The sequence below is a fragment of the Euprymna scolopes genome, chromosome 19 (genome assembly GCF_053919585.1).
Source record: "Euprymna scolopes isolate OS-2025 chromosome 19, ASM5391958v1, whole genome shotgun sequence".
Classification (NCBI taxonomy): Eukaryota; Metazoa; Mollusca; class Cephalopoda; order Sepiida; family Sepiolidae; genus Euprymna; species Euprymna scolopes.
In genome coordinates this window covers 117,536,215-117,558,383 of record NC_136500.1, presented here as the reverse complement: position 1 = coordinate 117,558,383, position 22,169 = coordinate 117,536,215, and the positions used below count along the sequence as shown (strand labels likewise).

General features: G+C 34.7%; 1 protein-coding gene across 3 annotated transcripts in view; it reads right to left on the bottom strand.

The window, feature by feature from the left end:
- Nucleotides 1-22,169, bottom strand: part of LOC145239898 (alpha-tectorin-like) — a 425,326-nt gene that overhangs the window by 23,399 nt on the left and 379,758 nt on the right. For 2 of the 3 annotated variants that reach the window (XM_080103517.1, XM_080103518.1), the window contains one exon: nt 6,805-7,037. The gene's annotated coding sequence lies outside the window, so the exon portion shown is untranslated. Of the gene's footprint in view, nt 1-4,835; nt 5,135-6,804; nt 7,038-22,169 lie in introns of those variants that run through there. The other variant, XM_080103519.1, reaches the window with a different exon arrangement.

The following is a 22,169-nucleotide window of genomic DNA, read 5'->3' as shown; positions in this document are numbered from 1 at the left end:
CGTTTTTAGCACACCGAAATCTACAAAAAGTATTTTGTTATATATGAACGTGAGACGGACCTTCGGGGGAAAAAGGGCAAATTTGCCGTTTAGTTTTACAAATAGCCTCGAAGCCTATTATCACAAAAAGGGATATGTTGGATGGACACCGGTATATAGAGCTTAATGTGAACCACGTTCTTTAACAAATAAAAAAATAAAAAATAAAAGATTAAGTTTTAAAGTTGATTAAATGTATTTTATTTTATAATTGAAAATTTTATTTTATCATTTAAAACATCGAACAATACAAATAATTAATTGGTTAAGAAATAAGAATAAAGAAATAATGAACAGATAAAGTTTCAAAATGATTAAATGTATTTTATTTTATAATTTAAAATTTTTATTTTATAATTTAAAATTTAAAAAATTGAACAATACAAATAATACGTTGGTTTACAAATAAAAAAAGGAACTAATTAAAGATGAAGTTTAGAACTTCATCTTTCTAGTTTTTATTTGTTAAACAACGTGATTAATTTAGATTAAATTTTAATCCCAGAATTACATTTTCAATAATCACATGAATATAAACAAACGTTTGTTTACATTAAGCTCTATATACTGGTGTCGACCCAACGCGTCCCTTTTTGTGATAATAGGCTTCGGGGCTATTTGTACAACTAAACAGCAAATCTGCCGGGAAAAAGTTTGCATTAAAAACAGCAAATGAATTCGATAGAAAAAAAATTGGATGCTATTTTTTCTTTTTTTTCGAAAAAAACTAAACAATTAAAACGTAATGTTTGATGGTCCAAAAAGCCTTATGATAAATAAATGAACAAGTGAATGGTTTTAGTGTATTTATCGATTAAACAGAACTCGTGGTGCAATATTGTACCGTTGATTTCTACCGGAAATAACATGGCGAGGATAGTTCCGCATTTACGAAAAATATTTTTATTTTATTTAATATTAATGTCTGTGTTACTATTTTAACGATTAAAAAAAAAAGGGTGTTATAGTTAGAATTGTTATTTTTCGTCATTTCAAAATGGTAAACCGGAAGCATTTCCTCTAATTGGCTCGGCTGAAATTAGAAATTTTCCCCGACCAATAAAAGTTTTTTTTTTTTAAATAAGGTAATATTTACTTTTTAATATTTCAAAACACAGTTAGATTATAAACACTCACTGTAAATTTCTAGTGTATCAATTTTGAACGAACCAGATATTCCATTTGTATATATATATATATATATATATATATATATATATATATATATATATATATATATATATATATATATATATCCAACCGGCGTCCAACCACTGTGCTGAACGTCGCTGGTTGTCGTAGAGTATCTACTTCTCATCACACGTCACAATCCGCTCAAAAAATTCAAGAAATATGTCGTTTTGGTTGCGCAGAAAGAGCATAGAAGACACTTTAAAATAACGATTTTTTATTTATGCGATACCCATATATGCAACTTTTTTGCCTTCCCTATTTGCTTTAAATGGCGAACTACTGTTGTATGGTCGACCTCAAGTTCAACAGCAACTTATCGTGTGGTTTTACGAGGATCGGCTTCAATTAAGGTTTTCAAGTGTTCCTTATTAACCGCAGTCGGCCTGCCGTGACCGTCTTTATCTTCGAGGCTCTCATCACCCTTGTAAAATTTCTTGAACCACCATTGTGCCACACGTTCGTTAGTGGTATCTGGGCCAAACGCATGATTGATATCACGAGCTGTCTTGGTAGCTTTTTGGCCTAGTTTGAAATGGAACAAGAAATTCGTGCAGATTTGAATTTTGTCCATGCTGTCAAAAATATTTTAAATAGTGCCATATATGTGGGTATTTGTAAGATTTTTCTACAATTTTCAATAATTCTTTCGATATATATTAATTTTGACGGTGCTACTAAAAAGATGGAGGCCAGATATTTTTCTTTCACCTTATGCACTTGTGTACATTCGCCTTATGTACTCGTGTGCGTTAGAAGGATTGAGTTTATTCGGCGAGTCAACATTACAACATTTTTTTTTTTACATAAAATGAGGGTAGAGATTTACATGCCGCTCGCCTCATCATGATGTGACACAAGGTCAGGAAAGCGGAGATGTCAAGCAAGCTCCTCTTAAGTATCTCCGTCGGCATTCCCCAGTCGGGGCGCCTCAGGCAGCAAGCAATAAACTTACCCCATCAGAAAGCTGGGTGTCAAGGCCTTGTTTTTTTTTTCGTCAATATCGATGAGTACACAACTGCCAACACGTGTACGTACACTAGTACCTCAGAAACTATTGGAACCTGATGATGACCATCCAGATAATGTGACTGAAGAAAAGCCTAATCAGCCAAAATGCAATTCAAGATAAGCGGGATTTTTTTTTAAATGGACAGATTCGATATTCGCTTAATACCAAAGAATATCTGTACCAATGACACTTCAACATGGATCGATTTTGTTGAATGACTACCTATCTCCTACCCCCCCCAGCAAGTAACAACGTAAAAAAAGCAATAATAGTCCCTCACTAGACCTTTGTTGTTTTTCGTCAATATCGACAAGTACACAACTGCCAACACATGTACTTACACCATTAGCTCAGTAATTATTGGAACTTAAAGATGAGTAGTTGGCATTTGAGAAAGAGCTATGTAAAACCATTGAGGAAGTCAAGATGAAAGGGCAGGAGAAAATCCCAAGCTGCTAAAGTGCAATCTAAGATAAGAGGTGACTTTTAAAAAAGGACAGATTCCACCTTCACTTAATACCAAAATTTGATGGTTCTACCGTTAAACCGTCTGAAGTCGAATGGCTTGAGAAGGCTGATCGTATCTGTAAACTGTTCAAAATTAAAGAACCAACAACATTCATCCCGTTCAGGCTAACCAGAGGGGTCTATGCGGTATGCCAACAACTTTGGAATGAATCAGACTGGGACGGAAATAAGTAGAGCTTGCATACAGCGTTCGGTACGCGTTCTTTTGTTGCATGGCAACAGTTCACTATCTGGCGATTTCACTCCAAAGAAACAGTTGACGTGTACTTAGTTGATTTACGTAATAATTATTGTCCGTAACATGATGTCTACCACAATAAAACCACTGTTTTCCGAAACGATCGTACAAATAATTGATTTTTTTGTTGTTCCTTCTTATGAAACGGATTTTTAATTTAATTATAATTTGATTTTTAAATTATCAATCACATTACTAAATATATATATATATATATATATATATACATATATATATATATATACATATATATATATATACATATATATATATACATATATATATATATATATATATATATATATATATATATATATATATATATATATATATATATAAGGAACTTTGTATATATTCGGGAAACATAAAATACAATTAATTAAACTTTTTTGATTACTATGGATATTCTGGATTTTAATTTCATTCAGCGTGTCAACAGCATAATTCCTGATTTTTCCTATGGGAACATTATCTTCGATCATCTTTTCGTATTGATAATACTGGAACTATCCATATCATGTGTTTCTTTTAATCCTTGACTTTTGTATCTTGTGATATCTTACATTTTCCACCTTATTTTATATACCCTTTTGCATGAAAAAAAGTTTGTTTTTTGCATTTATAACTAGTTTTCATGTAATTCTGTTCCAATTAATACCAGTACCAGTAAATTCCTAGCTTCGATATAATATTCATTTGCTGATATATTTGCTTTGCGGAGAAGAACGCATTTCTTTGAAGGTCCGCGGATTAAAGAAAATTTAATAACATTTTTTGGAGTATCCTGTGAACAATAAATAAAATATATTTATATATAAAAAGTAAAATATATTTTTACAGTCTTTAATTTTTTATTACTAGATTACAATGGTACAAAAAGTAGAAAGATGTCTAAGAATAGTAGCCGCAAAGTAATATGGTTTAATTTTCCATTCTGCAAACTATCCAACATCAGCAGTGGTATTTTTTCTTTTCTCCTTGGGCTGCTGCTATGGTATACACTCCCCCATCTCGCTTTCTTGTTTATTTTCACCCTTCCATCTCCTCTCTAGACTGGTTTCTCTTTTTCTATTTAAGTATCCTCTCTCAATCAAATTGTTCCCCTTTGTTTTTCCGCCCTCTCCTTATTCGTCTTTCTTCCTAAATAATACCTACTAATGCTGTAAGTTAATAACTTTTAAGTCAGCTACAGATCTGACTAATTCGTCTCATCTAATAAGGCCAACACTGGGTCCAAATAAATTTATACTGAGATCGGACTAAGTTTGTGGAATATTTTTTCTTCTTACCTTTATGTATGCACTGAGCTCTTACACTTAAAACTTTCTACAGCAAACACCTGATCATTTTTAATCACACACACTATATATATGTCTGTCTGTCTCTCTCTCTCTCGCTCTCTCTCTCTCTCTCTCTCTCTCTCTCTCTGTATATATATATATATATATATATATACTTGTTTATTGTTATATAAACATGTTTACATCCCGCTGCTACAAACAGCCACTTGTTTCAATCAAACAACAGACATCATCAGGCAGCGACTTGACTATTCAGATGTTCAATGAATAGATTATTCATTGAACTTTTGAATAGTCAAGTCGCTGCATGATGATATCTGTTGTTTGATTGAAACAAGTGGCTATTTGTAGCAACGGGATGTAAACATGTTTATATAACAATAAACAAGTATTATCAGCTCTTTTTATTGAGCACTATCTAACAACCTCGTTGAATTCACTAGTCCATTACTTTTGAATAAAAAAACCCGAGTATATATATATATATATATATATATATATATATATATATATATATATTACTTACGATGAACGAGGTTTTCCGCCTGTTATCATGTAACTATGTCCAATTCTGTCCTCTGACGTTTCGGACGTATCCAAAATTTCTTTTTTTCCTTTCATACGGTAATCATCTTTAGTAATGTTGTTGCAATCACCACACAACCCATCGAGATGCCCTTTTAAAAACTGAGGTACTTTGATCGTTATTTTCAGTTCACCATCATATAATATCGTTAACATCCATGCTAAATACACTGTCAACGTATTCTGTTCCTCGTCTATGTTGAATCCGTGTTTATTATACGGCAATGGTACATATTGTTAATTCACCTGCAATGTTGAAAATAAATCTTGTTAAATTCTTTTTTACTTACTATTTCAAACTTACATAATTTACATATTGAATTCTATAAAATACAGAAAATCTTGTGACCTATATATATTATTTAATTGGAATTCTTTATTGAGATGAGTATTATTGATTTATTTATTGCGGATTATTACCTTCATCTTTCTTCGATCTTGTTTCACGGCCAACTATACCCCTGGCCTTCGTTAGGTAGTAACCGCGACCGGATAGGAACTCCGAATCTCCTAACTGCATTCTCAACAATTACTGCCATCCATACTTCGGGGCCTGTGGCGCAGTGGAAAGAGACGTTTAATCTCTACGGTTCCAGGTAAGAATTGTCTGAAGATAGTGGTTTCAAAAGCCGGCCGGAGGTTTACTTGGCCAAAAACGTGGTGAGACGACAACAACTATGGATGGCAGTGATTGCTGAGAATGCAGTTAAGAGATTCGAAGTTCCTATCCCGTCGCGGTTACAACCTTACGAAGGCCAGGGGAATAGTTGGCCGAAACGTAGTCTTGTGACCTGTTTGGTCAATGTTATTACATTGTGCATGAGTATATATATTACAGAGTAAGAAACAACCAATATATAAACAATATATCGTTTATCTTTTTCTTCGTCTTAATTTATGTTATTTATTTATTTACATCATTCTCTTTTTTGTGTTTTGCTGCCAATCAATATTTCGTGACCAATTTTCCCTTTCCGTACCATCTAAAACATTCAATATGCAAATAAGTAAGCATGAGTATCAAAGTTTTAGTGTTTTCTGCAATATTTAGTACGTTCACATTTTTTTCTATAAAATTAATAATGAAATAAATGCCTATCTTCGTTTTAATCTTATAATTTCATGGTTGACTCTTTTCTTACAAAACAGTTATTTTAAACTAATTTCAACATTTATTATTTTTATCAAAATTTATTTTTCTCACTTTTGAAATAGAGTAAGTGAATTCGTGGGGATCAGCCGAGTATAATATCTGAGTGGTTATGAATACCGAAAGTTAATGAAGAACGCTGTTGTGCCAAGATTAAATCCAGTCGTTTTTGTCGCATTTTTAGTGACGTATATATATATTGTCGCATTTTTAGTGACGTATATATATATATATATATATATATTTAAAACTGTAAAAAAGGTCAGAAAAACATTGGTACCGTCGGTTTCAAGCCTAATATAAGGGAGACCAGTTAATAATCATTAATGTTGGTTTGGGTAAATGTGCCAAGTGCCTCATGCGTAAATGTGCCAAGTGCTTCATCAGAGCTGGGAAGAAGATCCAAACAGAAAACATATAGTTGATGAAAATACTAATATCAAGGGCCCAGAAGAGCAGGAAAAATACAAATATCTTGGCATAGAATGGGACGATTCAATTCAGCATACCAAGATGAGAGAGAAAGTTGGCAGTGAATATATAAGCCGTGTAAGGAAAATCAGTAAAAACGAACTTAGAAACAAAAACAAACGTAACAATGTTTCCAACTTAAAATTGTAAAAAGATCTTTGGGAAAAGTCAGATATATTTGGAAATTACAGAATATTTTCGTAAAAGACTTGATAATATAAATAACGAATGCTGACCAAACGGGTCATTATTAGTAAATAAAAAATCCTATATGAGAAATTTTACTTACCATTAATTTTCTTCCTGTTTCGATTGTCAGCGTCTGTCCCTCCACTGCAATGTAAAGTGTTCTCGTAAATGTCTGCCCCTTCCTTTCATTCAGAATATAAATTGAAAATTGTCGCTCGGCGCTCATTTTGGTTTCAACCAATTGAAAGAAACACAGTCCGTCAAAATTAATTAATGCATCATCATATGTCTGATAACGATACCTCCCTGATGCCTGGCATACACAAAATCCATCTGAAAAATGAAAAGATTGAAGTCTTATACAGAAACAATATTCATAGAGATACTTTAAATAATTAAAATCATATACACTACATTCAATTTAATTTACATCATTTGCATGAAATATGTTTCATTCAATTGCCAAAGAATTTCTAAATCTATATATCTATAAAAGGGAACGTCTGTGTGTGTGTACATTTCTCTACGCAGTTACTCTGTCAATTTTCAGTCTACAGACTCGAAATTTTATATACAGGATACTGAGATTTGTGAAAATCTTTGTGATCGATTTAAAAAAAAAATAAGCGGTCAATTTTTTTTAAAATTTTGATCCCTATTATGACCCCTTAACATTTATTCCATGTCCAAGGAACCTATATATAAAATTTCAAGTGTTTAGACCCAAAATTGTCGGAGGAGTTTGGTAGAGTTCTGAAAGGTCAAATCGTTGGACTTTGATCCCTTAATCGCTAAAATTTCTGGCCCAAAACCAACCCTATCGATTTTCCCAAATCTCAGTATCTTCTATATCAAATTTTGAGTCTGTAGACTAAAAATTGACAGACAGACACACAGACACACAGATACACAGACACGTTCACTTATATATATATATATATATATATATATATATATATATATATATATATAACTAAAATCCTAAACATATATAAAAACGAGAAACAACCACAGAATTTGCGCATAAGCCTGACGAATCCTAAGGTGGATGAAACGCCGAATATTCAGTGTAGCTTAATCGCCATATATATTTTATAAATTACTATATATATATATATATATATATATATATATATATATATATATATATATATATATATAAGTGAACGTGTCTGTCTGTCTGTCTGTGTACATTTCCCTACGCAATAACTCTGTCAATTTTTAGTCTATAGACTCGAAATTTGAAATACCGGGTACTAAGATTTGGGAAAATCGATGTGACGGGTGTCAGCCAGAAATTTGGCTGTTAAGGGGTCAAATTTCAACGATTTGACCTTCAAGAACTCTACCAAACTCCTCCGACAATTTTGGGTCTAGACACTTGAAATTTTAGATATAGGTTCCTTGAACCTGGATCTAATTTAATAAAGTGATTTGAGCCCGAAACTATAAATTTTAAGGGGTCATAATAGGGGTCAAATTAAAAAAAAATTACTCTTTTTTTTTTTTTTTTTGCTCAGCATACACCTCCAAACACCCGGGCAACGCCGGGCTGAAATGCTAGTATATATATATAATTATAAACCAGCTGCATGAATTGATTATTTTAATAAACGAAACAATGAAATCGAATACACCTGTGAAAAATGAAAGGGAATCATAACAAAAATTAATAACAGGTGATGTTGATTACAAAAATTATTTGAACTCTTTAATTACATGTTCTTTTTTTTTAGATTTTAATAACATGATGTTTTTTTACAGCCATTAGAGAATGCGAGTAATATATATGAGACTGGGAAGTATTAATCCTGTAGGTTTAAATCCACAATAATGCAAATAAATTGACGATAACACCAGCTTTTTGTATAGCGTCCATTTTTTATCGCTACCGTCACTTTAATTTTAAATTCATAAACAATTTATTGTTTAATAAAAATAAATCATCTCGCCACGTAATGTATCTTCAATTTGGAAATTGCCGTTTTTGCATATTTATTCAATACTAGCTGAAGTACCCCGCGTTGCCAGGTTGTATATGATATATTTGAATATTTTGTGCTCACACATTATAAAATAGATTAAACAACAAATAAATTCACAATGGCTTTTTTTCCACACACGTCATGTGGTAGGAGCAGTACGTGTGTTTTATTTTATAGACGTCTCACCAGTAGACATAATCGTTTTTTAGTTTAATCTATTATCTTCTAGTCCTTCTTTCAAAATATGATGTAAGAATTGCAATTAATATATAGTTTAGTGCATATCTGAAAACCGTAAAATCTCTGTTTTAATAACTATTTAATGCACAATATATATAAAGATGACAGTAATCATCCATTGTTTATGAAATAATTAAAATTCAGTCTCCAGCTTCCAGCAGTGCATTTCTGAAAACTGGTAAATTAACATGTAGCATTAATTTTGAAGAGTCTACATAAACAACATGCTGTCACTTTAATTTTAACTCCATAAACAATTTATTGTTTAATAAAAATAAATCATCTCGCTACGTAATGTATCTTCAATTTTGAAATTACCGTTTTTGCATATTTATTCAATATTAGTATACACACTTCTGTAGAATGAATTGTTTCCAAGTGATATTGCGTTTAAGCATTCGAGAACATAAGTAAATAAAAAGATTGTTACATTCATAATGGCTTTAAAATAATTCAGTCTCCAGCTTCCAGCAGTGCATTTCTGAAAACTGGTAAATTAACATGTACATGCATATTTATGAATAGATAGAAAGATTGTTACGTAGTTATATGGAATGTTTATGACTACAAATATGCTGTAACATACTTATGTTACATATTTATAAATAAAAAAGATCTTAACTTACTTCTGTTACACAAATGATTATTACATACATATGTTTCATATATATTTATAACTAGCATGGGTGCCCAGCGTTGCCCGTGTGTTGAGCAAAAAAAAAAAAAAAAGTTGTAGTAGGAAGGCAGGCTCGAACCCGTACTGTGAAGGAGGAAAAGAACAGGAAAAAACCTGCTGTCTTTGCTGTTCCGACCACCGTCAAACCGGAAGTGACGTATGTTTTAATAAAGGCTAGACAATCGAAAAGAAGGGATGATTTTCGAAAATATCGGCGAAAAAAGCGACCCATCCCTGTAAAAAAAGTGCCCAGTTGAAGGTAAAAGAATAATGTTTTTAGCCAATTTTTCGATATCTGTCGTCTGAAGGGTTGAACTTCAAAACGATATTGATCTTGTGAAAATCGGTCGCCTCTGTCGAAAGTTTTAAGCAGACATGCAAACATACATACATAATACATAGATTTATATATTGGTTGCTCAAATTTTCGACGCAAACCGATTAAAAAGCTTGCCCTATCTCTGAATGCCCTTTATGTAAAATTTCAAATATTTACACCAGAAATTATAATTTGGTAGAGACCGCAGAGATCAATTTTTTAAAATTTGACCCCTATTATGACCCCTTAACATTTATTGTTTTGGGCTCAAATCAAGTTATTAAGTTAGATCCATGTCCAAGGAACCTATATCTAAAATTTCAAGTGTTTAGATCCCAAATTAGCGGAGGAGTTTTGTAGAGTTCTCAAAGGTCAAATTGTTAAACTTTGACGCCTTAACAGCCACATTTCTGGCCAAAAACAGATTATAAAGATTAACCCAAATCTCAATACCCTGTATATCAAATTTCGAGTATGTAGACTGAAAATTGACAGAGTTATTGCGTAGGGAAATGTACACAGACAGACACTTTCACTTTTATAGATATATAGATTAAAAAGAAAAATTGTTATATACTTATGTTTCTTACATATTTATGACTAGATATTGCGTTCAACATTAAAGAATTGAAAAAAGTTGATATGCCTAACGTTTCTATATCTAGCATTTATTTGTCTTCTACTATTAATTTTGATGCTGTTATTGAGAGAGTGAATGTTTAATTAAATGAATCTATAGTATTATATTTTGCTTTTATCTTTTAATAACTGTCTTTATTTTTTCTATTCATAAATAATTTCTTAAAAATAGAACAATTTCAAAATCACATAAATTAGCCAATATTACTTTATTGACAGCTTTCAAAATTTTTGTAATACAAAGTAAAGTATTTTCGAATGTCTTTATCGATTTCAAATCACGCTCTTTCAAGATACATCCAAGCAAATCTAACAAAATATGCTGGGTACAAAGTCAACTTTATAGAGCAAAATATCTGGATGGTAGAACACTAAATTCGTCATCTCACTTATCGTATTCTGGGGTATATGGTATTTCTGGGGTATATGGTATTTCTGGGTTATATGGTATTTCTGGGGTATATGGTATTTCTGAGGTATATGGTATTTCTGGGGTTCTGGGGTATATGGTATTTCTGGGGTATATGGTATTTCTGGGGTATATGGTATTTCTGGTGTATATGGTATTTCTGGGGTATATGGTATGTATGCGCTCTCTTATGATCGACATCGTAGATTTTTATCCATCATATCTGATTTCTTAATGCCTTATGTATCTCGTTTTATCCAACGATGAAAGCTAGGTTATTAAAAAGTATAAATCTACATTAATTGTAAATGATAAATACTAAAATGACGTATTCCTTAGATCTAGGGATGACGGCTTTTGATTCCGCAAATGAGTCTAACCTCATGTTCTTATATTCTGTAAGCCATTCTAAATATCGTTCTATAGATATGATGAATTGATTATGATAGAAAGATCTAATAATTTCGAACGAAAAGTTAAAAAAAAGAATGTATATATGGAAATGAAAATACTAGAAAGAAAAAACTCCGATGTAAAACATCTGCTACTTACCGTACGCGTCATTGCACTAAACTACTGGTTGAAAGGGCCTACTTTAGCGTTGGTCGACAACCTTCCTCGAGCAGATGACGAACAGCTTGCACACCTAAATTGCGTAAAGAGTAAGTAGACTGTCTATCATCCGGTTTTCATATTCTTTCTTTGTGTATTTGCGAGAAGGAAAACTCTGGTATACAACGCCTGCTACTTACCGTAGCCTAGATACACATATTTAGTGAATTTAATCTTCACCACAGTAGTTGGCTTGGTTTCTCTAATCATATAGACGCAGCTGGTAATGGAAGAAATGCTAGAATACGGCATTTCGTCTTTAGTGAGATGGGGGGGGGGGCGTATATCTTTGGTAAAATTTAATGCTACTAAAGCGAAGTTTCTCTCCTTTATTAACAACTGCAAATAAATGCTCAACCAATGATAGTCATGATATCTTTCAGCCTTTCATGACATCTTTCCACCTTCGCGGCCTAACATTCACAGGTAACTTGAATTTGAACAAATACATTGAGTAAATTATCATTAGCAAAGAAGGTAGTCTCCCTTTACCGTGCTAGAAAATTATTTATATCAGAGAGAATTCTATATCTATACAAAGCCACCATTCGCCTATGCATGAATATTGTTGCTACAACAGGGCTGGTAAATCAACCTCTTGGCTCAACTTGATACAATCTCATATTCAACATGATCCAAAATATTAGCCCCTTATATTTTAATCCAGGAAAACGAAAATGGCTGATAAACATAGAGATAAATTAAGGCAAGAAAAAAGGCAAGGTGTCATAATAGTCAACATGAAGAAAAATGCCGAATCATAGACTTTGTCGTCCCAGCAGACCATTGGGTGAGATACAAAAATTCAGAAAGACAAAAAAATATGGAACTTGCTAGAGAACTGGAAAAGTTATGCAGTATAAAGAAAGATGATATACTTTCAATAATCGTAAAAGTATTGGGAACTATCCCATAAAACTGAGTCCTGGTATGACCTTAAACTATATCCGATGGTGAGGCCCCAGCTTGCGGGCCTTGGGGAGTGTGGAGCCACACTTTAATTGCTATTTCTCCTAGGTCCACTCTGACCCGGACTGGTAGTACCTATTAGGGTCCCAACTATGGGTTAAATAGAAACCGACTTGAAAAAAAAAAATATTCTATTAAAAAAGTTTCTTCAAAATCACTGGATTCGGCATTAAATAACCTAAAAAGGGTTGATATGCCATAAAACAAGACCAACCAACCAACCAACCAACCAACGAACCGTAAAACTGATAAAAACACCGGGAGAAATTGGAATTAATGGGAAGACTGAAACAATATAACGGAATGCAATGATGAAAACAGCTGAAATCTTAAGGAAAATCTTCAAATGCGAAAACCAACCCACATTAACTACGAACGCAAACCTGCCCTATTACAGCTGCAATAGATGTAAAACTAATACATAGAAAGAACACAACCACGTGAACCTTAAGAAAATGAAACTGAATAGACATATAATAAACTCGCATTTTCACTCATATCAAATAAGATACACACATCAATACGGCTGATCTAACTCAGATATAAATAGACAAAAAATTTTAGAAGCTAGAAATCATTGCAAGAGTGGAATAGCTGCAGAAACGCGCCGAGTCGAAAAAAATTAGGAACTCGAAATTTCTAGAAAATATATAAAAGTTTAATAAATAATTTGCAAAATAAAATTACTCCGCTATCCAACAATTATTATTTCACCTATATGGCAACTGAGAGGGCTGAACTGCTTGCCCAGTGATTTGCTTGTAATTCCACTTTAGACACCAAAACACACTCTTTTTCAAAATTCTCTTTGCTGACAGAAACCGCATATGATTATCTAATAGCCTATGCTATACTAATAAAGAAATACTCAACAAGCTAGATATTGATCTATCCAAATCCCACCACAAATGCCCTACCGAGTCTTGTTACTCTGGAATTTATTAATTGCAGTTAGCTGAAAAATTGCCTTTGTAAAACCAATATTCAACAATTCTGGTAGAAAGAACTAGCACATCATGTGGAGCTCAATTAGTCTCCCCCATTTTCGCTAAAATGTTATTAGCGTTAATTAACCAAGCGCTAATCTACCACCTGCATCAATCACTAGTTTTTCTCTATTACACAAAGCCAAAAGTAAAGTGTCCTACACAGTCAACCCAGCTCCAATCTCTACCCATAGCCACAATGTTGGATTCATGTGATTATTTTACAAATAGACTTCGTGGCTTAGTGGGGGATGCCCTTTTCTCTACCCTGCAACCTCTCTCCCACAGAAGAGACGTTGCGAGCCTATCCTTGTTTTATCGTTATTTCCATGGCAGGTGCTCGTCTGAACTCCAATCTCTGGTCCCCCCTCGCCAATCTTTCACGAAAAACACCTGTCTAGCTGAATCCACTGTGAAAAGTTTCCCCCACTCTATATCTGTGCCTAAATCAAAACGCGGGTTCCATGAACAAAGCTTCTTTCTTAGAACTGCACGCCTGTGGAACTCTGTTCCGTCTGCCTGCTTCCCACCGGACTACAACTTGGATGTGTTCAAGTCCAACGTTAACAAATTCTTAATGAACCGCCCCCTTAAGTAAACACTTCATCAAATCTCCACACTAACGTAATGTACTTACAATAACCCTTATCCCTGAGTGGCTTCCGGGCCTTGATAAGTGGTGATCACTGTGTAAAAAAAAAAAAAGTACTTTATTGGAAAATGCTCCTGTGTGCATGTAGTATTAGTGCACTATAGACGTAAATCTGCCAGATTTACTTGACAAGCATCAAAGTTTTACGGTTTCAGTATAAAGGTCCACAGATGCCAAAGATACTCTGAAAGTTGCTTTGAACTGTTAGACTTTGGAATTCCTGATGCCCCGACTGTACTAGCATGAAAACATTAAAGTGTAATATGAAGAGACACTTTGAGTTTATTTTATTTAAAATATATTTTGGATTTTTGCAACGTCCTCGTTTTTATATACATATACGTACATAACTTAATCGGAAAAACCACAAAAGAAATATCTCTATTAAGTTCTAGAATATTTGAGATGAGTATTAATCATTTCAATCAATTCGGTTATTCGGATTCAATTCATTATAGGTTCTGCAGTTATAATAAATACTCTTAAGTTCAAAAAGACAAACTCTGCAAACGGCGAATGTTACATGACTACAAACGTGAGATTACCATAAACACGATGGCAATAACTGCTCGAATAATTTATAATCTTTAAACGTTGATAAAAATTATTTTAACAAACGAGGTCATTGCATTGTAATTATTTTAAACTGAAACAATTTTCATCACGCTGGAATATAAGCCAAGCAAGGTGTGACCTCTGACCCTGTCCATGTCACAATGGTCGTGATCGTCTTCTCTCCGCGAATTCTCTACAGGATTCTTCTGCACCGCAGGCCTCGTTTATCAGGTTGATATGCCGGTTTCTGCTGAAAATAATTAGCTTCTCATACAGGCAAAAGAAGACAAACTCAGATATCTCTATTCTACTCAATTAATTAAAATGAAATTTACGTGTGTTCACATATATACAATTGTTCGGTTCGATTTCATACAAAACACATTTAAGCCCCAATTAGATTTAGTCCCTCGGTAGTGCAGACGGCAGCGAGATAGGGGTGTGGCGGCAATCCCTCGGTCTGATTTTGTCTCGCTCAAAGTTGGCTCCAACTCTACTCTGAAATTTTTGGCATGAGCATTCACTTATATTTCCAGGGAAGATTTGGATCGGGATAAGCTGCCGGGCCAATCACCGGCAGATACATAATTTCAGGGGCTGTCCCGATTTCTAACACGACCCAGAGAATCTGTGATCACAGCTCAACTTCATTAACATGATTAGAGAGGTTAACACCGTGTCCCCAGTTTGATCTTGTACTCAGAAGCCAGACTTCCCTGAGTTGGGTTACGTTCTAGCTTTCAAAATGACATCACCTGTCATTTTTCCCAAACAAAAAAAGTATATGTCTGTTTTACAAAACAAAATAAATTCATAACTTAACTCTTCCTGTCAGCCAGATTACCCGCCACTGCCCGGGCGACCCATAATGCTTAACGGTAAATACCAGCATAGTTGGCCAGCCTTACTCACTGTATTGGGGGTCTTAATCTCCCCCAAATAGGGAGCTCTACCGCTCCTAGAGGCGGTCATGCAACAAGGAACTACGAGACTCAATATAATGTTGTGTCGAAGTAAAGTTCACTTGCGATTTAGTCGAGCAAGAAATTGCGAGATTCAACAAAATGTTATGTTGAAGTAAAGTTGCGATTTAGTCGAGCAAGGAATTGCGAGATTCAACAAAATGTTGTGTTGAAGTAAAGTTCACTTGTGATTTAGTCGAGCAGGGAATTGCGAGATTCAACAAAATGTTGTGTTGAAGTAAAGTTCACTTGTGATTTAGTCGAGCAGGGAATTGCGAGATTCAAGAAAATGTTGTGTCGAAGTAATGTTCACCTGCGATTTAGTCGAGCAGGGAATTGCGAGATTCAACATAATGTTGTGTTGAAGTAAAACTCACTTGTGATGTAGTCGAGCAAGGAATTGCGAGATTCAACATAATGTTGTGTTGAAGTAAAGTTCACTTGCGATTTACTCGAGCAGGGAATCGCGAGATTCAACAAAATGTTGTGTTGAAGTACAGTTCCCTTGTGATTTAGTCGAGCAGGGAATTGCGAGATTCAACAAAATGTTGTGTTGAAGTAAAGTTCACTTGCGATTTAGTCGGGCAAGGAATTGTGAGATTCAACAAAATGTTGTGCCGCAGTAAAGTTCACTTGCGATTCAACAAAATGTTGTGTTGAAGTAAAGTTAACTTGTGATTGAGTCGAGCAAGGAATTGCGAGATTCAAAAAAATGTTGTGTCGAAGTAAAGTTCACCTGCGATTTAGTCGAGCAGGGAATTGCGAGATTCAACAAAATGTTGTGTTGAAGTAAAGTTCACTTGCGATTTAGTCGGGCAAGGAATTGTGAGATTCAACAAAATGTTGTGCCGCAGTAAAGTTCACTTGCGATTCAACAAAATGTTGTGTTGAAGTAAAGTTAACTTGTGATTGAGTCGAGCAAGGAATTGCGAGATTCAACAAAATGTTGTGTCGAAGTAAAGTTCACTTGTGATTTAGTCGAGCAGGGAATTGCGAGATTCAACAAAATGTTGTGTTGAAGTAAAGTTCACCTGCGATTTAGTGGAGCAGGGAATTGCAAGATTCAACATATTGTTGTGTTGAAGTAAAGTTCACTTGCGATTTAGTCGAGCAAGAAATTGCGAGATTCAACAAAATGTTGTGTTGAAGTAAAGTTGCGATTTAGTCGAGCAAGTAATTGCGAGATTCAACAAAATGTTATGTTGAAGTAAAGTTCACTTGTGATTTAGTCGAGCAGGGAATTGCGAGATTCAACAAAATGTTGTGTTGAAGTAAAGTTCACTTGTGATTTAGTCGAGCAGGGAATTTCGAGATTCAAGAAAATGTTGTGTCGAAGTAAAGTTCACCTGCGATTTAGTCGAGCAGGGAATTGCGAGATTCAACATAATGTTGTGTTGAAGTACAGTTCACTTGTGATGTAGTCGAGCAAGGAATTGCGAGATTCAACATAATGTTGTGTTGAAGTAAAGTTCACTTGCGATTTATTCGAGCAGGGAATTGCGAGATTCAACAAAATATTGTGTCGAAGTAAACTGCACTTGCGATTAAGTAAAGTAGGGAATTGCGAGATTCAACAAAATGTTGTGTTGAAGTAAAGTTCACCTGCGATTTAGTCGAGCAACAAATTGCGAGATTCAACAAAATGTTATGTTGAAGTAAAGTTGCGATTTAGTCGAGCAGGAAATTGCGAGATTCAACAAAATGTTGTGTTGAAGTAAAGTTCACTTGTGATTTAGTCGAGCAAGGAATTGCGAGATTCAACAAAATTAAATGTTGAAGTAAAGTTGCGATTTAGTCGAGAAAGGAATTGCGCGATTCAACAAAATCTTGTGTTGAAGTAAAGTTCACTTGTGATTTAGTCGAGCAGGGAATTGCGAGATTCAACAAAATGTTGTGTCGAAGTAAAGTTCACTTGCCATTTAGTCGAGCAGGGAATTGCGAGATTCAACATAATGTTGTGTCGAAGTAAAGTTCACTTGCGATTAAGTCGAGCAGGGAACTGCGAGATTCAACAAAATGTTGTGTTGAAGTAAACTCAACTTGCGATTTAGTCGAGCAGGGAATTGCGAAATTCAACAAAATGTTGTGTCGAAGTAAAGTTCACCTACGATTTAGTCGAGCAGGGAATTGCGAGATTCAACAGAATGTTGTGTTGAAGTAACGTTCACTTGCGATTAAGTCTAGCAAGAAATTGCGAGATTCAACAAAATTTTATGTTGAAGTAAAGTTGCGATTTAGTCGAGCAAGGAATTGCGAGATTCAACAAAATGTTGTGTTGAAGTAAAGTTCACTTGTGATTTAGTCGATCAGGGAATTGCGAGATTCAACAAAATGTTGTGTTGCAGTAAAGTTCACTTGTGATTTAGTCGAGCTGGGAATTGCGAGATTCATACAAAATGTGGTGTAAAAGTAAATTTCACCTGCGATTTAGTCGAGCAGGGAATTGCGAGATTCAACATACTGTTGTGTTGAAGTAAAGTTCACTTGTGATTTTGTTGAGCAAGGAATTGCGAGATTCAACAAAATGTTGTGTTGAAGTAAAGTTCACTTCCGATTAAGTCGAGCAAAAAATTGCGATATTTAACAAAATGGTATGTTGAAGTAAAGTTTCGATTTAGTCGAGCAAGGAATTGCGAGATTCAACAAAATGTTGTGTTGAAGTAAAGTTCACTTGTGATTTAGTCGAGCAAGGAATTGCGAGATTCAACAAAATGTTGTGTTGAAGTAAAGTTCACTTGTGATTTAGTCGAGCAGGGTGTTTGCGAGATTCAACAAAATGTTTTGTCCAAGTAAAGTTCACTTGTGATTTAGACGAGCAGGGAATTGCTAGATTCAAAAAAATGTTGTGTTGAAGTAAAGTTCACTTGCGATTAAGTCGAGCATGGAATTGCGAGATTCAACAAAATGTTGTGTCGAAGTAAAGTTCACTTGCGATTTAGTCGAGCAGGGAATTGCAAGATTCAACAAAATGTTGTGTTGAAGTAATGTTCACCTGCGATTTAGTCGAGCAGGGAATTGCGAGATTCAACAAAATGTTGTGTCCAAGTAAAGTTCACCTGTGATTTAGCCGAGCAGGGAATTGCGAGATTCAACATAATGTTGTGTCGAAGTAAAGTTCACTTGTGATTTAGTCGAGCATGGAATTGCGACATTCAACAAAATGTTGTGTCGAAGTAAAGTTCACTTGCGATTTAGTCGAGCAGGGAATTGCGAGATTCAACAAAATCTGTGTCGAAGTAAAGTTCACCTGCGATTTAGTCGAGCAGGGAATTGCGAGATTCAACAAAATGTTGTGTCGAAGTAAAGTTACCCTACGATTTAGTCGAGCAGGGAATTGCGAGATTCAACATAATATTGTGTTGAAGTAAAGTTCACTTGCGATTTAGTCGAGCAAGAAATTGCGACATTCAACAAAATGTTATGTTGAAGTAAAGTTGCGATTTAGTCGAGCAAGGAATTGCGAGATTCAACAAAATGTTACGTTGAAGTAAAGTTCACTTGTGATTTAGTCGAGCAAGAAATTGCGAGATTCAACAAAATGTTGTGTTGAAGTAAAGTTCACTTGTGATTTAGTCGAGCAGGTAATTGCGAGATTCAACAAAATGTTGTGTTGAAGTAAAGTTCATTTGTGATTTAGTCGAGCAGGGAATTACGAGATTCAACAAAATGTTGTGTCGAAGTAAAGTTCGCTTGTAATTTAGTCGAGCAAGGAATTGCGAGATTCAACAAAATGTTGTGTTGAAGTAAAGTTCAGTTGCGATTTAGTCGAGCAGGGAATTGCAAGATTCAACAAAATGTTGTGTCGAAGTAAAGTTCACTTGTGATTTAGTCGAGCAGGGAATTGCGAGATTCAACATAATGTTGTGTTGAAGTAAAGTTCACTTGCGATTTAGTTGAGCAAGGAATTGCGAGATTCAACAAAATGTTGTGTTGAAGTAAAGTTCACTTGCGATTTAGTCGAGCAAGGAATTGCGAGATTCAACAAAATGTTGTGTTGAAGTAAAGTTCACTTGCGATTTAGTCGAGCAAGGAATTTTGAGATTCAACGAAATTTTGTGTCGAAGTAAAGTTCACTTGCGATTCAACAAAATGTTGTGTTGAAGTTAAGTTCACTTGCGATTTAGTCGAGCAAGGAATTGCGAGATTCAACAAAATGTTGTGTTGAAGTAAAGTTGACTTGTGATTTAGTTGAGCAAGGAATTGCGAGATTAAACAAAATGTTGTGTTGAAGTAAAGTTCACTTGTGATTTAATCGAGCAGGGAATTTCGAGATTCAACAAAATGTTGTGTCGAAGTAAAGTTCACTTTCGATTTAGTCGAGCAGGGAATTGCGAGATTCAACAAAATGTTGTGTTGAAGTAAAGTTCACCTGCGATTTAGTCGAGCAGGGAATTGCGAGATTCAACATAATGTTGTGTTGAAGTAAAGTTCACTTGCGATTTAGTCGAGCAAGACATTGCGAGATTCAACAAAATGTTATGTCGACGTAAAGTTGCGATTTAGTCGAGCAAGGAATTGCGATATTCAACAATATGTGGTGTTGAAGTAAAGTTCACTTGTGATTTAGTCGAGCAAGGAATTGCGAGATTTAACAAAATGTTGTGTTGAAGTAAAGTTCACTTGCGATTTAGTCGAGCAGGGAATTGCGAGATTCAACAAAATGTTGTGTCGAAGTAAAGTTCACCTGCGATTTAGTCGAGCAGGGAATGACGAGATTCAACATAATGTTGTGTTGAAGTAAAGTTCACTTGTGATTTAGTGGAGCAAGGAATTGCGAGATTCAACATAATGTTGTGTTGAAGTAAAGTTCACTTGTGATTTAGTCGAGCAAGGAATTGCGAGATTCGACAAAATGTTGTGTTGAAGTAAAGTTCACTTGTGATTTAATTGAGCAAGGAATTGCGAGATTCAACAAAATGTTGTGTCGAAGTAAAGTTCACTTGCGATTCAGTCAAACAAGGAATTGTGAGATTCAACAAAATGTTGTGTCGAAGTAAAGTTCACTTGCGATTTAGTCGAGCAGGGAATTGCGAGATTCAACAAAATGTTGTGTCGAAGTAAAGTTCACTTGCGATTTAGTCAAGAAAGGAATGGTGAGATTCAACAAAATGTTGTGTCGAAGTAAAATTCACTTGCGATTTAGTCGAGCAAGGAATTGCGAGATTCAACAAAATGTTGTGTCCAAGTAAAGTTCACATGTGATTACTACTATTTCTAAAATACAAATGAAAAATGCAAAGACGTTGCTGTGACTGTAAAATTTGATCATATGGATCATACAGTGAGTGTTGACTTTTTGCAAGCTGACGATGAATTTGCTCATGGACTCATTACTACTTAGGTATGCTTTTTTTGAGTGCCTAACAAAACTCAAGGTATTTCAGTCGATTTTATCATTGTTGACTTGGAATCTGATGTCTTTTCAGACGGAATGGCTGTAGCTTTGTCACCTGCTAGAAAGCTGCATGATCTTTAGTTGATGTAGTAAACCATATTAGTTAATCTCTTGACATGAGCTTCGTTTCTAGAGCAATAGATTTTAAAGGTCTACTTCACAAGATCGGCAGCTATGGAATAACTGAAAATGTCTTCTCAATTATTAAATCCTTTCTCTCTGATATGGCTATTAAGGGTAGTCGTTGATGGACAGAAATCAGAAATTATAGTATTAACGTTGGCGTCCCTCAAGGTTCCACTCTGGACTCAACTATCTTCCTAACCTTCATCAACGACCTTCCAAATCATACTCTTAGATCATTTGTAGACATTTATGCAGACTACACCAACATCTATAGCAATATTTCACAGGCCAGCAATGACTAAGATCTTTCTGATTCTCTCTCTTCTGACCTTAATAATATGGTACAATGGAAAAAAAGGAGACTAGTTAATTTTAATGTATCGAAAAACAAACTTCTCTCCTTTCATCATAATCACTCTTACCCTCATCATGCTCCAATTTAAATGAATGGCTTTTGTCTCGGGGAAGCTTCATGTCTTGACAAGGTTCTGGGACTGACCTTCACTCCGGTCTGAAATGGAACACATACATCAAATCTGTTGCCAATATCGCTGGAAAACTGGTTGGATCACTTTACGGCTCCAGCAGGTATCCAATCCTCTATCTGTGTAAGAGTCAAATATGCCCTAAAATGGAGTACTGTTGCTACATCTGGATAGGGAGTGCTTGGCACAACGTATCCAGCCTTGACAGAGTTCAGACTATGCTTCGAAATTTAGTAGGTGATGTCCTTTTCTCTTCCCTGCAACCTCTTTCCTACAGAAGAGACGTTATGAGCCTGTTTCTGCTCTATTGTTATTTTCATGGCAAGTGCTCGACTGAACTCCAATCTATGATTTTCCCTTGCCAAACTTTCACAAAATACAAAAAGCTACAACCACTATAAACGATTCCCCCCAGTCTCTATCTGTGCCTAAATCTAAACGTAGATTCCATAACC